Below are 12,527 nucleotides of genomic sequence, written 5' to 3' on the forward strand. Positions count from 1 at the left end.
AACCCTGTAATATTTCATATTCTATAATAAACATTAACCTTTAGCTGCTGAAGGTGCAGTGCCCCTCGCTGTCAGCTGGCAGGGGGATGTCCCACCATCGGCTCCTGCACTTGCAGGGAGAGCAGGGGGATAACTCAGCTGGGACCTGCCAGGGGATGGCAGCAGGACGAGAGGGGTGTTGCTCTGCATTTGAATCCGTGAGGATAAATAAAGGTAGTGCTGGAGGCCCGGAGGGGAAGGAGGGATCCTCCAGGAACAGCCTGGAGCCCAACCAGCTCCGCACACCGGGCCAGCGATTGTGGAAAGGAACCGGTGACTTTGTCCCGTGCCCTGAATGGAGCTCCAGGGCCAGTCCAGATGGTTATTGTACGACTTGGGTGGTGGCAGGATGCGAGATGCAGGTTGGGCAGCTTGAACAAGCCCGGGGAGAGCCTTGCCAGGCATTCAGGGCCTGCCTGGGCACACTTGATATGGGCAGGACATCGGCGGGCCGGGGAGCTCCGGGGGCTTTCAGAGCTGTGCACACATTGCAGCACTCCCAGCAATAAAGGGCCTGCGAGCTGATCGGGAGGCTTTTGCTGCAATGGGAGGAAAAGGCTCGGGGACACGGGCTGTGAATTTGAAATGAAAGGCAGCTCTTCAAAGCCCAGCTCAGAGGGAGCCTCTCCCCTGCCATCGAGTCCCTGCTCAGGTCTCACAGCCCCTCCTGCACCAGCAGGTGCTCTTTGTCACAGTTCTCCACTTCAACAGCAAAATCACCCCTGAGTTTTATTATGAAAACATTGCAAATATTTATTATTATTATTATTATTATTATTATTATTATTATTATTATTATTATTGTTATTATTATTATTAACAAGATAAAATTGTTGCATATTTTGCACGCAAGGATTTCAAAGTCCTTTCAAAATTGGCATAATTTTGTTTCTGTAACTCCTGCAAAGGTGAGAAACAGCACTTCAAGGAGACCTCTGAAATTTCCTGGGTCTTGGGTCGGGTCTTGACTGACTGTCATCATCCCCCTGCTTCTCTCTAAGAACAAACCCAAAGCAACTGCAGGGCAGGCTGAGAGAACTTCAGAACCTGAACTACTCTTCAAGCACAGGGGGGGATAAATATGATTAATTTTTAATTCATCTGTGACTCTACTGCTGCCAGTTCTGCTCCTGGGGTCGCACTTCACTCTGAGATCTCTTTGGCCAGCAGCTTTGAAGCAACTTTTTACCATTGTTTTCAAAAGAAACATCAATTTTCCGTGGGTGTTTCCCAAATTACCAGCATCCAAATTGCTTCCTAATGACATTTAACCTGAGACTCTTCCAAGGAAAAGTGAAAAAGCAACTCCAAACCTAAGCCAGACTTCCCAAGGCTCACTCTGATGCTTTGTCTGGGCCAAAGTACTGTAAAGAAGTTTAGTGCCGTGGCACAGTTCAGAAAAAATCTCAATAAAGTTAGATAATTACCTGGATGGATGGATGACTTAATAAGATTATTGATTTAATAATCAGCATTCAACTTTGGGGGGGCTGTGGGAGTTCTGAAGGCTTTGTTGCAATACAAAAATAGAAAAAAAAAAAAGCAGATTTCCTGTTCATTTAATTAAAGCATTAATCTCATTCCCTACCAGTTTTCCCTACAGTAGCCCTTGGAAACCACCAGGACAAAATCCTTTGCTCCCAGGGAGGCAGATTCCTGCTCTGAGCTGAGTTTGCAGCCCCCACGAGGCCATTCCCCTGCCCAGGGCAAGATCAGGGTGGGCAGCATCTTGCAAAGTAAAGTGACTTTTGTCAGTGAGAGGAGACACAGCAATGGGAATGAATGAACCAAAACACCTCAAGGGAGCCAGGGAATCCCCCACAAAAGAGGGGCTGAAACAGGATGAAAGTGAAAAGCATCAGTGTTTTAGAGACACAGCTAGTGGAGGTGATTAGTTAATAATAAATAAATATTGAATAATAAATAAATAAAAATAATATTTATAATAATGAATAATATTTATTAATAAATAATAAATAAAAATAATAAATAAATGCTGAATAAATCTGATTTCTCTGAATAAATCCTTCAACTCCAGAGCATATTCCTGGTTATGGGAATAGTGTGTACAGACTGTACAGGCAGTCTGTGTGGAAACACAGCTGGCTCTACACTTGAGGAATCACTGACATTCTGGGACAAATACAAGCCACAACTTTTAGGGCTGCGTCTACATTAAAAAATAAAAGCCCCTCTTGTGCTGGTGCTTGATGTAGGCAGGAATTTATGGCCCTCTGGGTGCCACTGGCTTTGTCCTTCCCAGAAGTGGCTGATAAATCACAAAGGACCTGCTCTGATCAATTGACACCCGTGTGTGGAGCCTCCCTGAACAAACAAAATGGGAGAAAAATGTACAGGAAGCAAACAAAGCATTTGGGTCTGAACTGAAGGACTGCAAGGAAAGAGAAAAGGAGGAAGGAAATGAAAAGATGAGATTATCTTCTGCTCCCCAGATTTTTAGACTTATGGAAGAAGATTAAAAAAAACCCTGATGTCAAGGTAGCATTTATTAGGGTTTTTTTATAGCACTTAACTTAGGAACTGATTCTAGAGAATGTCAGATCAGGGGAGCAGGGCCTCACATGCAGTGGTAGAACATTCCTTTGATCCATTCAAGGCCAAGTTGGGTGGAGTTGGATGGGATATTGGGAAGGAATTTCTCCCTGGGAGGGTGGTCAGCCCCTGGCCCAGGTTGCCCAGAGAAGCTGTGGCTGCCCCTGGATCCCTGGAAGTGTCCCAGGCCAGGTTGGACGGGGCTTGGAGCACCCTGGGCTGGTGGAAGGTGTCCCTGCCCATGGCAGGGGTGGCACTGGATGGGCTTTGAGGTCCCTTCCATCCCAAACCCTTCTGGGATTCTGTGATTTTAAGTTCATATTGGATAGCATTGATGTCTGTGTGGATCCATGATGGATTTCAGCCTTCCCACACCTGTGAAATGAAAAAAAACCCTAGAATTAAAAAAAGTCACTGCTGTGAAATGTCAGATTTCCTCACTGTCCACGTGGCCCAAACCAGCACCTCAAAAACTTTGTGTGACGACTTGAGATCTGTTTTAATTCACCAGTGCAGGGAAAACAAATCCAAGTGAAGGAATTCCAGACACCACCAGAACCCTCTGGAACAGGAACAAGGGGCTGCCCAGGGAGGTTTGGAGTGCCCAGCCCTGGAGGTGTCCCAGGAAGGCCTGGCCGTGGCACTCAGTGCTCTGGGCTGGGGGACAAGGTGGGGATGGGGCACAGGGGGGATCCATGGGCTGGGAGGGCTTTTCCAGCCCCAGGGATCCTGGGATTCTGTGAACTTGTCACTCCTGTAATAACAGGTTGTTGCAGCAGCCGTGGAAGGTGTTACAACACAAATTGTGGTGGAACCAACTAAAACCCCGTTTCCTTGTGCTTTTTGCTGTATCAGTCTAATCCTTCTGTGATTAAATCCTATGGATCTGTTAAATGCAGGATTTTGGTAAAGGAAAGGGACCCCAAACTGCTGATGTTTGTTCCTGGGGAGTCCGAGTGTCTCCTCCAGTTGTCTCCCTGCTGGAATCTGCACTGAGTTGTTTATTTTTTTTACATTTCTGGCAAAATAAAATACTGACAGTCAGAGGCTCCTTGGGCATAGCTCAGCCATAAGGAATTAGGCCCATCTCCTGGGAAGGAGAAAGAAACAGGAAAAAAGGAACCCCATAAAAACCAGCCTCCTGAATTGAGTGTACTTGGGGGAAAAAAAACCCCTGCACGGGCTTCCAGAGTGAAGCAAACCAAAGCCATGTCCCAGATCCTTGGTCTTTTTATCCCACAGAAATTTCCTGCCTGACATGTGTAAGATCAATGGCTCGATCCCACGGCAGTGACACGACTGATCCCACGGCAGTAATGAAGTTGTAAGTGGAGACACAGCAGGCAGAGGAGCTCAGAGTTTCACTGGGAACAAAATATTCAGCCTCAGTTAGCCCGGGTTGGCTTTTTTTTTATTTTTACTTTTTTTTTTATTATTTTTATGTCAGGGTGGGGTTTTTTTTTGTTGTTTTTTTTTTCTTTTTTTTTGGAGTGGCAAAGTAGCCCCACTTGTCAATCAGCTACCTTGCAGTGCTAATAGATTCTGGTGTTTAGGGGGTCAGCACAGAATTTAATTTAACAACTTACAATACGCCCACATGCCCAGAAAATGTGGACAGCTTGATAGGGTTCACTGAGCCAAAGGAGTAAGACCAAAACAGTGCATTAATGTATAGGGGAAGAATAGTTGCAATCAGTTCCCTTGTGAATTGGACAGAGAACTTGGAGATGAAGCAATTATCAGCCATCGGGGATTAATAGTAAAGTGTGAATGCCAAGCTGTATATGTTAGGGGCAGAATATGTTGCCTATAGAAAACAACAAAGAGCGTTTCTTACTATTAAGTGAGATTAAACGTAATGGCCTGATTTAATCACAAAGGCAGAATTAAATTCAGATGGCAACTTCAAAGTGGACACATGCACAGAGCCCACTGCATACATTTACATATAGCTGGCATAGCTTGGCTTGCATCACAATGGGAGAAAGTTTCTTTGGCCACTTAAACAATTTTCTATTCTTGGCTTTTTGTTAACATTCACTGTATTTAGCCCTAAATTGCTTTTAGTTAATAAGATGGAGCTAAGAGTTATATTTATTCATGGAAGCCGTACTTTTTAATTCTTTCAAGTATTAAAAAAAAAAAAAAATCTACGAAAAAAACAACCAACCAAAAAAAAAAAAAAATCCAAACCAAAACAACACCCCAAGCCCACGGCAAAGGGTCAGTGAGAACAGCCAGGCTGTGATCAGATGGCAACAAAAGCTGCTGTCCCAAACTGCCCCGTTTTTCCCATCCCAGGGAGGTGTCCCAGGTCTGGGTGTGACACTCAGTGTTGTGGGACTCTCCCTGTCCCCTCCTCCCGGGGTGCCACGCCAGGATCACACTGTCCAGGCTCTCTCACAAGCAGAGGCTGTGTGGGATCACTGCTCCCAGCCCTGAGTTTCCTTCTCCCCCAGGACTGGGGCACTGAAGGGTTCACAGCCCGTGACTGGCTTTGCTCGTGGAGTCACAAAGCTCTGGCTGGAGCTGCCCCAGCTGTGGGGGCTCCACGTGGGGCTGGGAGAGCAGCAAACCCTGCTGGACAGGGGTCTGGGGGGGGACAGCCCAGGACAGCCCCAGTTTGGCTGGGCTGGGGATCAGGAGGGAGCTGATATTCCAGCCTGGGCTGATTTCACAGTTGCTGTGTTTGGAGAGAGGCCAGAGCAGGAACCAAGAGGATGCCAGGGCTGGAGCAGCTCTGCTGGGAGGAAAGGCTGGGAGAGCTGGGATTGTTCAGCCTGGAGAGGAGAAGCTTTGGGGTGACCTGAATGTGGCCTTGCAGGGCCTGAAGGGGCTCCAGGAAAGATGGAGAGAGACTATTTCCAAGGGCTGGAGGGACAGGACAAGGGGAATGGCTTCAAACTGGCAGAGGGCAGGGATAGATGGGATATTGGGAAGGAATTGCTCCCTGGGAGTCAGGTGAAGCCCTGGCCCAGGTTGCCCAGAGAAGCTGTGGCTGCCCCTGGATCCCTGGAAGTGTCCAAGGCCAGGTTGGACAGGGCTTGGAGCAACCTGGGCTGGTGGAAGGTGTCCCTGCCCATGGCAGGGGGTGGCACTGGATGGGCTTTAAGGTTTCTCCCAACCCAACCCATTCCATGATTCGATGTGAAAGCACACTCAGCCTTTGGTCTGAACCTTAAACCTGGGTATGAGCCTTCCTACACACACAAACTCCCCTAAAAGCAGCTGGCACAGCAGCAGTGCTGTAACACTGCCTGGCACGGGGCACAAACAGGTTTTGGACTTGGGAATAAGGGACTGGAATGGCAACAGCTCTCTGGAGTTGGGTTGCATTGGCACAGAGGGCCAACAGCACCCCCAGTAGAAAGACTTTGGAGAAAAAGGATTAGGAGCCATGGAGTCATGTTCAACCAAACTGAGATCAACAAAACAGCTCCCAAACCTGAGACATCTGTGACATCCCTGTGACAACCCAGCTCATCCCACGAGGGCAGAGCAGCAGCTCGTGAGGCTCCAACCCCCCTCACAGGGGGTGAATCTTCAGCAAGGCAATCTGAAGTCTCAAAGGTCCCCTCAGGCAGGTTGTTCCTTCAGCTCAAGGCACCCAAGGCCAGTCCCACAGCACAGAGCCCAGAGTTCAACTCCATCCCAAAAATGGAGAGACATCACTGTGCTGGGCTCACTGCCCTGCCCTTCCCTGAGGATGGGAATTGGACAGATTTCCTCTCAGGAGGAATTTCCTGCTGGAAAGGGTGGTGAGGCCTTGTCAGGGGCTGCCCAGGGAGGTTTGGAGTGCCCAGCCCTGGAGGTGTCCCAGGAAGGCCTGGCCGTGGCACTCAGTGCTCTGGGCTGGGGGACAAGGTGGGCATGGGGCACAGGGGGGATCCATGGGCTGGGAGGGCTTTTCCAGCCTCAGGGATCCTTGGATCTTGTGAATTGAAAAAGTAATGGAGAAACTCTTCCATCACACCCAGTGACATGGTTGTTGGCCACGACCAGCACCCCCAGGGTGGTTCCTCTGGAGTCTCATCCTCCTTCCATTCCCTTGCAGACCCTGCCCAAGCCCTGCTGGGCATCCTTGGCCACATCCCTTGTCTCAGACCATCCAGATCCCTTGTCCTCGGTGCTCCCACCCACAGGGCCCCTGCACAAAGTCCAGGGGAGCTGCTGAGGCAGAACTGGCCATGCAGCCAACACAATCCCAGCCTGACACCCCAAGGCCGGGCTGGAAGGGAAAGGGCACAGAACGGACCAGGAGGGAGAAGGAATTTCAGGAACACACACTTTTCCCCCAGCCAGCTGTGGGCAGGGCTGGCACAACAGTGCTGGGAAAAGGACACTGGCACTGCCACAGTCACTGTCCTCTCCTCTCACCACCCCACTGAGCACAACCCACCCTGGCTCTACCCCAAAAGTACCCATCACTGGGGAGTTCCAGGCCGAGGCAGGGGAAGGCAAAGCCATGCAAAGGGCAGCTGCCTCTCTCCAGCACTGGCAGAGAAGACCCCCCTTCCCACCCTGCATGGTCCCTCTGCAGGCACTGGGTTTTTTGGAGGAAGGGGGTGTCCAGCCCCTCCCTGGCACAGGATGGCTGGGGAGAAGCTCACCCTCAGGTTCCTCGAGGTGCCACAGTTCACTCAGCAGGTTCTTGCAGGGGCTGTTTTGATGTTCCTCCTGAAACAGCAGGGAAAGCACCACTGCCTTTCAAATAAATAAACTGTCTAGGAGGGGAGTCCTAAAATCCCTGGTCCTGCTCCCATCAGCCTTCCTGAAGAAATTTGCTGAGGGACATCTAAGTAAGGCAGGAACAGAGTCTACAGCTCTGGCTGGGAGATGAAGCCTTACTTTTTTTCCTTTTCTTTGTCAGCCACCGATGCACCAAGGCAGCAACTCTTGGAGTTTGCAAACTGCCCATGAAGTTTGGGGAGCAGCTCCTTTTCTGCCCGGGCACCCCCCACCCAGCAGAGCCCTCTGGCTCCCACCCCGGGGCCGCTTCGACACCCCTTCGACGGGAATCTCTGCTTCAAAGGAGGTGAAACTTCAGCCCCGCCGCTGCTCTCGGGGAAGCAGCTTTCTGTCCTTGCTCCCTTAACCTCGGCGGGCCGGCGGCTCCAAGGACACCCAAAGCCTCTCCCGCGCTGAGAGGAAGGCCAATTTCCCCCAACAAAAGCCTGAAGTACCAGCGTGACAGGTCACTAGACAGGATCATCTCCCGCTCCGGGGAGAGCATTGAAGAGGGATCCCGCTAAGTAGGGACAGAATACGGGACAAGGTCTTAACCCCCGCCCGCGCCTCCGGCCCCGGGATGGCTCCCAGAGCCTCTCCAGTGGCCCCGGGATGGCTCCCAGAGCTCTCGAGTGGCCCCGGGATGGCTCAGAGAGCCCCTCCAGTGCCCCCGGGATGGCTCCGAGAGCCCCTCCAGTGCCCCCGGGATGGCTCCGAGAGCTCTCGAGTGCCGGGGCAGCGAGCGGAGGAGGCAGCGCTGCTGCCGCAGTTCCTGGGGCAGCTGCGGGGAATGTCCCCGGGGAGCAGGGGGGGAATGTCCCCGGGGAGCAGGGGGGGAATGTCCCCGGGATCAGGGGGGGAATGTCCCCGGGGAGCAGGGGGGGAATGTCCCCGGGGAGCAGGGGGGGATGTCCCCGGGGAGCAGGGGGGAATGTCCCCGGGGAGCAGGGAGGGATGTCCCCGGGGAGCAGGGAGGGATGTCCCCGGGGAGTAGGAGGGGAATGTCCCCAGGGAGCAGGGGGGGAATGTCCCCGGGGAACAGGGGGGAATGTCCCCGGGGAGCAGGGGGGGAATGTCCCCGGGGGAGCAGGGGGGAATGTCCCCGGGGAGCAGGGGGGAATGTCCCCGGGGAGCAGGGGGGAATGTGCCGGGGAGCAGAGGGGAATGTCCCCGGGGAGCAGGGGGGAATGTCCCCGGGGAGCAGGGGGGAATGTCCCGGGGGAGCAGGAGGGAATGTCCCGGGGAGCAGGGGGGGAATGTCCCCGGGGAACAGGGGGGAATGTCCCCGGGGAGCAGGGGGGAATGTGCCGGGGAGCAGAGGGGAATGTCCCGGGGGAGCAGGGGGGGAATGTCCCCGGGGAGCAGAGGGGAATGTCCCCGGGGAGCAGGGGGGGAATGTGCCCGGGGAGCAGGGGGGAATGTCCCCGGGGAGCAGGGGGGAATGTCCCGGGGGAGCAGGGGGGAATGTCCCGGGGGAGCAGGGGGGCTGAGCGGGGCCGGGGCAGCAGGGCAGGCGGCAGCGCGGCCTTTGGAGCCCCCGGAGAAAGGTCAGGACGCTTCATTTTTCACCGGCCCGCTGGAAGTTTCCAGGGAGCACCGGCCATGATTTACGTGGCTGTGCCTCCACCTGCCCTCTGGCTTGGCCAGCACGGCCAAAAGGGGCCGTGCTGTGCCCTCCCCGTGTCCCACCTCGGCTCCTCCAGCCCTCCCTTGCTCCCTCGGGCCCCCATGAGCTCTCCCTCCCACACAGCATCTTCCCCCCAGACCATCGTGAAGGTTTGTGATCATCACACCTGCATTTAAACCACCCAAAAACGGGTCCAAACCAGCCATCCCGTCTCATTTGGGCACTTACAGGAGGTGCAGCCACAGCCACCCTTCCCCACAGCAGCCTTAGGATGGACAGAGGGACACGGGAGCCCTGAAGGAGGTGAGATAAATCCTGCCCTCTGTTTTTCTCCCACCCCAGCTCATGCTGTGGCTTTGCTCCAGCTCCTGCCCCAGAAAACCTTCCCTTTTCTTTGGTCCATCCAAGCTGGGGTGTGAGGATGGGCACGATCCAACAAAAAAGCATCTCAGCATCCCACCATTGAGTCACTGACTTGATTCTGAGGCTGCCACCTCTGCGGGGGCAGTTTTGGTGGAGGAGAAACCAGGCCCATAAAACTTCCTCCATCCCAAAGTGGAGCCTCCCTTCACCCCCAGTACACCCTGACTGCAAACATCCCCCTGGGTTTGGGGCTGAGCAGCCAGGCAGGGCTCAGTGCCTCCCCACACAGCCTGTGCCAAGGCCAGCATGGCATTCCCTCCCTACACCCCCCAAATTCCTGCTAGAGCAGCCTGTGAGGGAGAAGCAGAGCTGGGGCAGTCACTGTGCCCACCCTGGTTATCCTGGTGGGTGCCTGGTGCAGGTTTCCTTCTCCTTTCCTTCTCCCACTGTAGTCCAGATCTAATGTGGCTTTGCCGTGCCAGAGAGCTCCTGTGAGGACTGGGACCAGTGTCACCACTGGGCCATGGAGGGCTGGTGGTAAATGATGTGATACTTCCATTTTTGAGGAGCAGCAGCACCTCCAGGATGAGCACACGGGTCTCCTCGAGGCAGATGCTTTTCCAGCCACAGTGTCATGGACTGGGATGGCTTCACACCACTGGAAAGGCACTCAAAAATGTTTATATCCCATAATAAGGAATTAAAACTCCCAGCTTTCCCAGGTGGGCTCTGTGCTGAGTCAGAGCACAGCCCTGATCCTCCACCCATCCTCCTCTGTGGATGCACCGAGGTCACACCCGGGAGGAACCCCAGTGCCTGCTTTGCAAGGTGGGCAGTAGTGGGGTTTTGTGACTGCCAAAAATAAGTTCTGAAGGGTTTTCTTTCTTTTTACCCAAGAAAAAATATTCTGCCAGCTCAGTGAATATTGCCAGTGGTTCCAGCAGCTCCAGATCAGGTTCATAATCATGCAGACAGTAACAGCACTGCAATGGGGATGTTGCATTTTCCCCAGAGGTTCTGCTATATGATGGATGAGTTTTATTTATCACTGTCACACATGCAAGTGTGCCTTTAAATTATCCCAGGGACATGAATATGCAGCAGAGAGAAGGGCACGGGAATATGGAATGTATGGAGGTGATCAAAGGAAAACAACATCACTTGGAAGTTTAAAAGGGATATTTTAGCCTTCATTAAGAAATCGCTTTCAAATTATTTGAGAAACACTATGAATACTCATGAGACTAAAAAGATTTAGAGCACAGTGTTCAAAGGACACTGTACAAGCTATTTGTGTAAATGATTTCTTCTGGTCCGTCGGACGAGCATCTCTCATCCTGTGTGTTTGGAAACTTGGGATCATGGATTCAGTTGTCTGGAGGGGAGGAATTATTTCAAAAATAATAATGCACGACACCACTTATATGTTATTTTTTAACTTGAAGAACAGTGAGGGTCACAGGCACTGCCCAGGCCTCAGTTTCACTGATAATAATATTGAATTTTCGAGCATGAGGGAGCAGGGGGGAAGAAAGTGGTGCCCACCTTTGGGAGGGGGTGGGAAGAATGAGGGAGGCAGAGCAGGGGATCTTTAGGCTGGTGGTTTCTCAGCAGTGCTTCCTCCCCTCCCTTGCTAAACAAGCACTCCTTGAGTAAAACTTACCCCTTATTAGAGCCACTTGATTCATTCAACACCAGGCCTCCTGCTCTGAGGTCTAAAATCACAAAACAGAACCATCAAGGTTGGAAAAGACCTCCAAGATCATCAAGTCCAACCTTTGACCAGTGTCTTTCTAACAGCAGCTGGTCAGAAGCCTCCTCTCTGTCCCCCCCACTGCAGGGTCTCCTGGCTGCTGGCAGCAAACCAAATCCTGTCCACAGGCTCCTGTGGAGACCCTCAGGACCCTTGGCCAGCCCAGCACTGCTCTGCCCTGCCCACCCTGAGCATCCAACACCTCCCAAACACATCCCATTCCCCATCCAGTGGGATGCTCAGTGACCACCAGTGGCCAGGACTTCACTTTACCTATTCCTAAGGTGTCACTCTGGCTCTTCCAGCTGCTGTAACTACCTCATGCTGGTGGAGTCCCCATCCCTGGAGGTGCCCAAGGAATGACTGGACATGGCACTCAGTGCCCTGGGCCGGGGGACAAGGTGACAGTCACAGGTTGGACTGTCTTTTCCAGCCTAAATGATTCTGTGATTTACCCTGAGAAATCCAGCCTGTCCATGGATGTAACAGGAACCAGCCAGTGCAGGTGGAGATTTCAGTGAAGCAGCAGTGGAGGCCCAGGAGCAGCTCCCTGTGCCCAACCCAGACCGCTCCAGCTCCTCCTGCTCACAACCTCCCGCCCCGGCAGCACAGCCTTGCCCTCCCATCTGCTCACCCTTTTCTTCGGGAAGGCAAATATCGTGTCAGATAAAAGGGGAAAAAAAACCCAACCCAGCACAATAAAAAACCGAAGGGCAGGAGAGGAGCAGGAGCAGCCCCCGGTGCTGGGTGAGGGCCGAGCCGTTCCCGGCACGTTCATTAATGCAGAGCCCGCTCCGATCCCATATGGCTTCGTGTCTGTACCTACAGCCGGGGGAGGCGGGGGGGGGGCGAGCAGGGGAGAAGGAGGAGCGGGGGGAGGAGGGGGGGTCAGGATCTTGATGATTTCATATCGTCGGAGGTTATTGCTGGGGCCGTGCCAGAGCCGTCAAGCCGAACCATCTGGGTTTGGGAAGGTTCTGCACTTCCCAGGGCCGGGCTCCATATGGGCGGCACCGCGGGCGGCCCTGCCCTCTCCTGGCCCGCTGTGAATCACACTGATTGTTATTCAGGTGGGATGGCCCGGTCATGAACTGCACTAATCAAAAAACAAACTGCACCAAAACACTGCGGCTCACACACACTGGCTCGGGCCTCCCCCTGACCTCTGTTAACCAGCCGCTTCCAATGGATGTAATGCAGGTTGTTCTTCTGGATTTTTGCACCTTCCACAGTTACCAGACATCTGTGTAAATCCCCACCCCCTCGTGTTGGGCATCAGGGTCAGTAATGTTCAACAATTCGACGTGGGAAGTCTCACTGAGGAAGTACCAGGCCATAAATTTCCTCCAACAAGAGCCACCTATCAAGCTAAGCCTTGTTAAGAAGCTTCCCAGATATTAATCACAAGAAAGGAAAGGCCGCCGCTCCTGTACCCTTGTGTGCAGAGAATGAAACGGTCGGAGG

The 12,527-nt window shown here is 52.8% G+C and overlaps 1 protein-coding gene and 2 long non-coding RNA genes across 6 annotated transcripts in view; 2 read left to right on the forward strand and 1 right to left on the reverse strand.

The window, feature by feature from the left end:
- The window catches only part of LOC127472701 (uncharacterized), a 250,451-nt gene that overhangs the window by 112,229 nt on the left and 125,695 nt on the right, over window positions 1–12,527 (reverse strand). The gene's annotated exons all lie outside the window — the stretch shown is intronic.
- The window catches only part of LOC127472700 (uncharacterized), a 140,608-nt gene that overhangs the window by 74,416 nt on the left and 53,665 nt on the right, over window positions 1–12,527 (forward strand). For both annotated transcript variants that reach the window (XR_007905105.1, XR_007905106.1), the window contains exon 2: window positions 5,571–5,661. This is a non-coding gene — a long non-coding RNA (uncharacterized LOC127472700). The remainder of the gene's footprint in view (window positions 1–5,570; window positions 5,662–12,527) is intronic.
- Window positions 1–12,527, forward strand: part of IFNAR2 (interferon alpha and beta receptor subunit 2) — an 81,379-nt gene that overhangs the window by 15,399 nt on the left and 53,453 nt on the right. Inside the window, exon 1 of one of the 2 annotated variants that reach the window (XM_051791231.1) lies at window positions 2,836–2,864. The exons of the other annotated variant lie outside the window; for it this stretch is intronic. The gene's annotated coding sequence lies outside the window, so the exon portion shown is untranslated. Of the gene's footprint in view, window positions 1–2,835; window positions 2,865–12,527 lie in introns of those variants that run through there. 2 annotated transcript variants of the gene reach the window in all.

This window comes from Manacus candei, unplaced genomic scaffold, assembly GCF_025592945.1.
Source record: "Manacus candei isolate 608988 ecotype Guabito, Panama unplaced genomic scaffold, ASM2559294v1 h1tg000031l, whole genome shotgun sequence".
NCBI lineage: Eukaryota > Metazoa > Chordata > Aves > Passeriformes > Pipridae > Manacus > Manacus candei.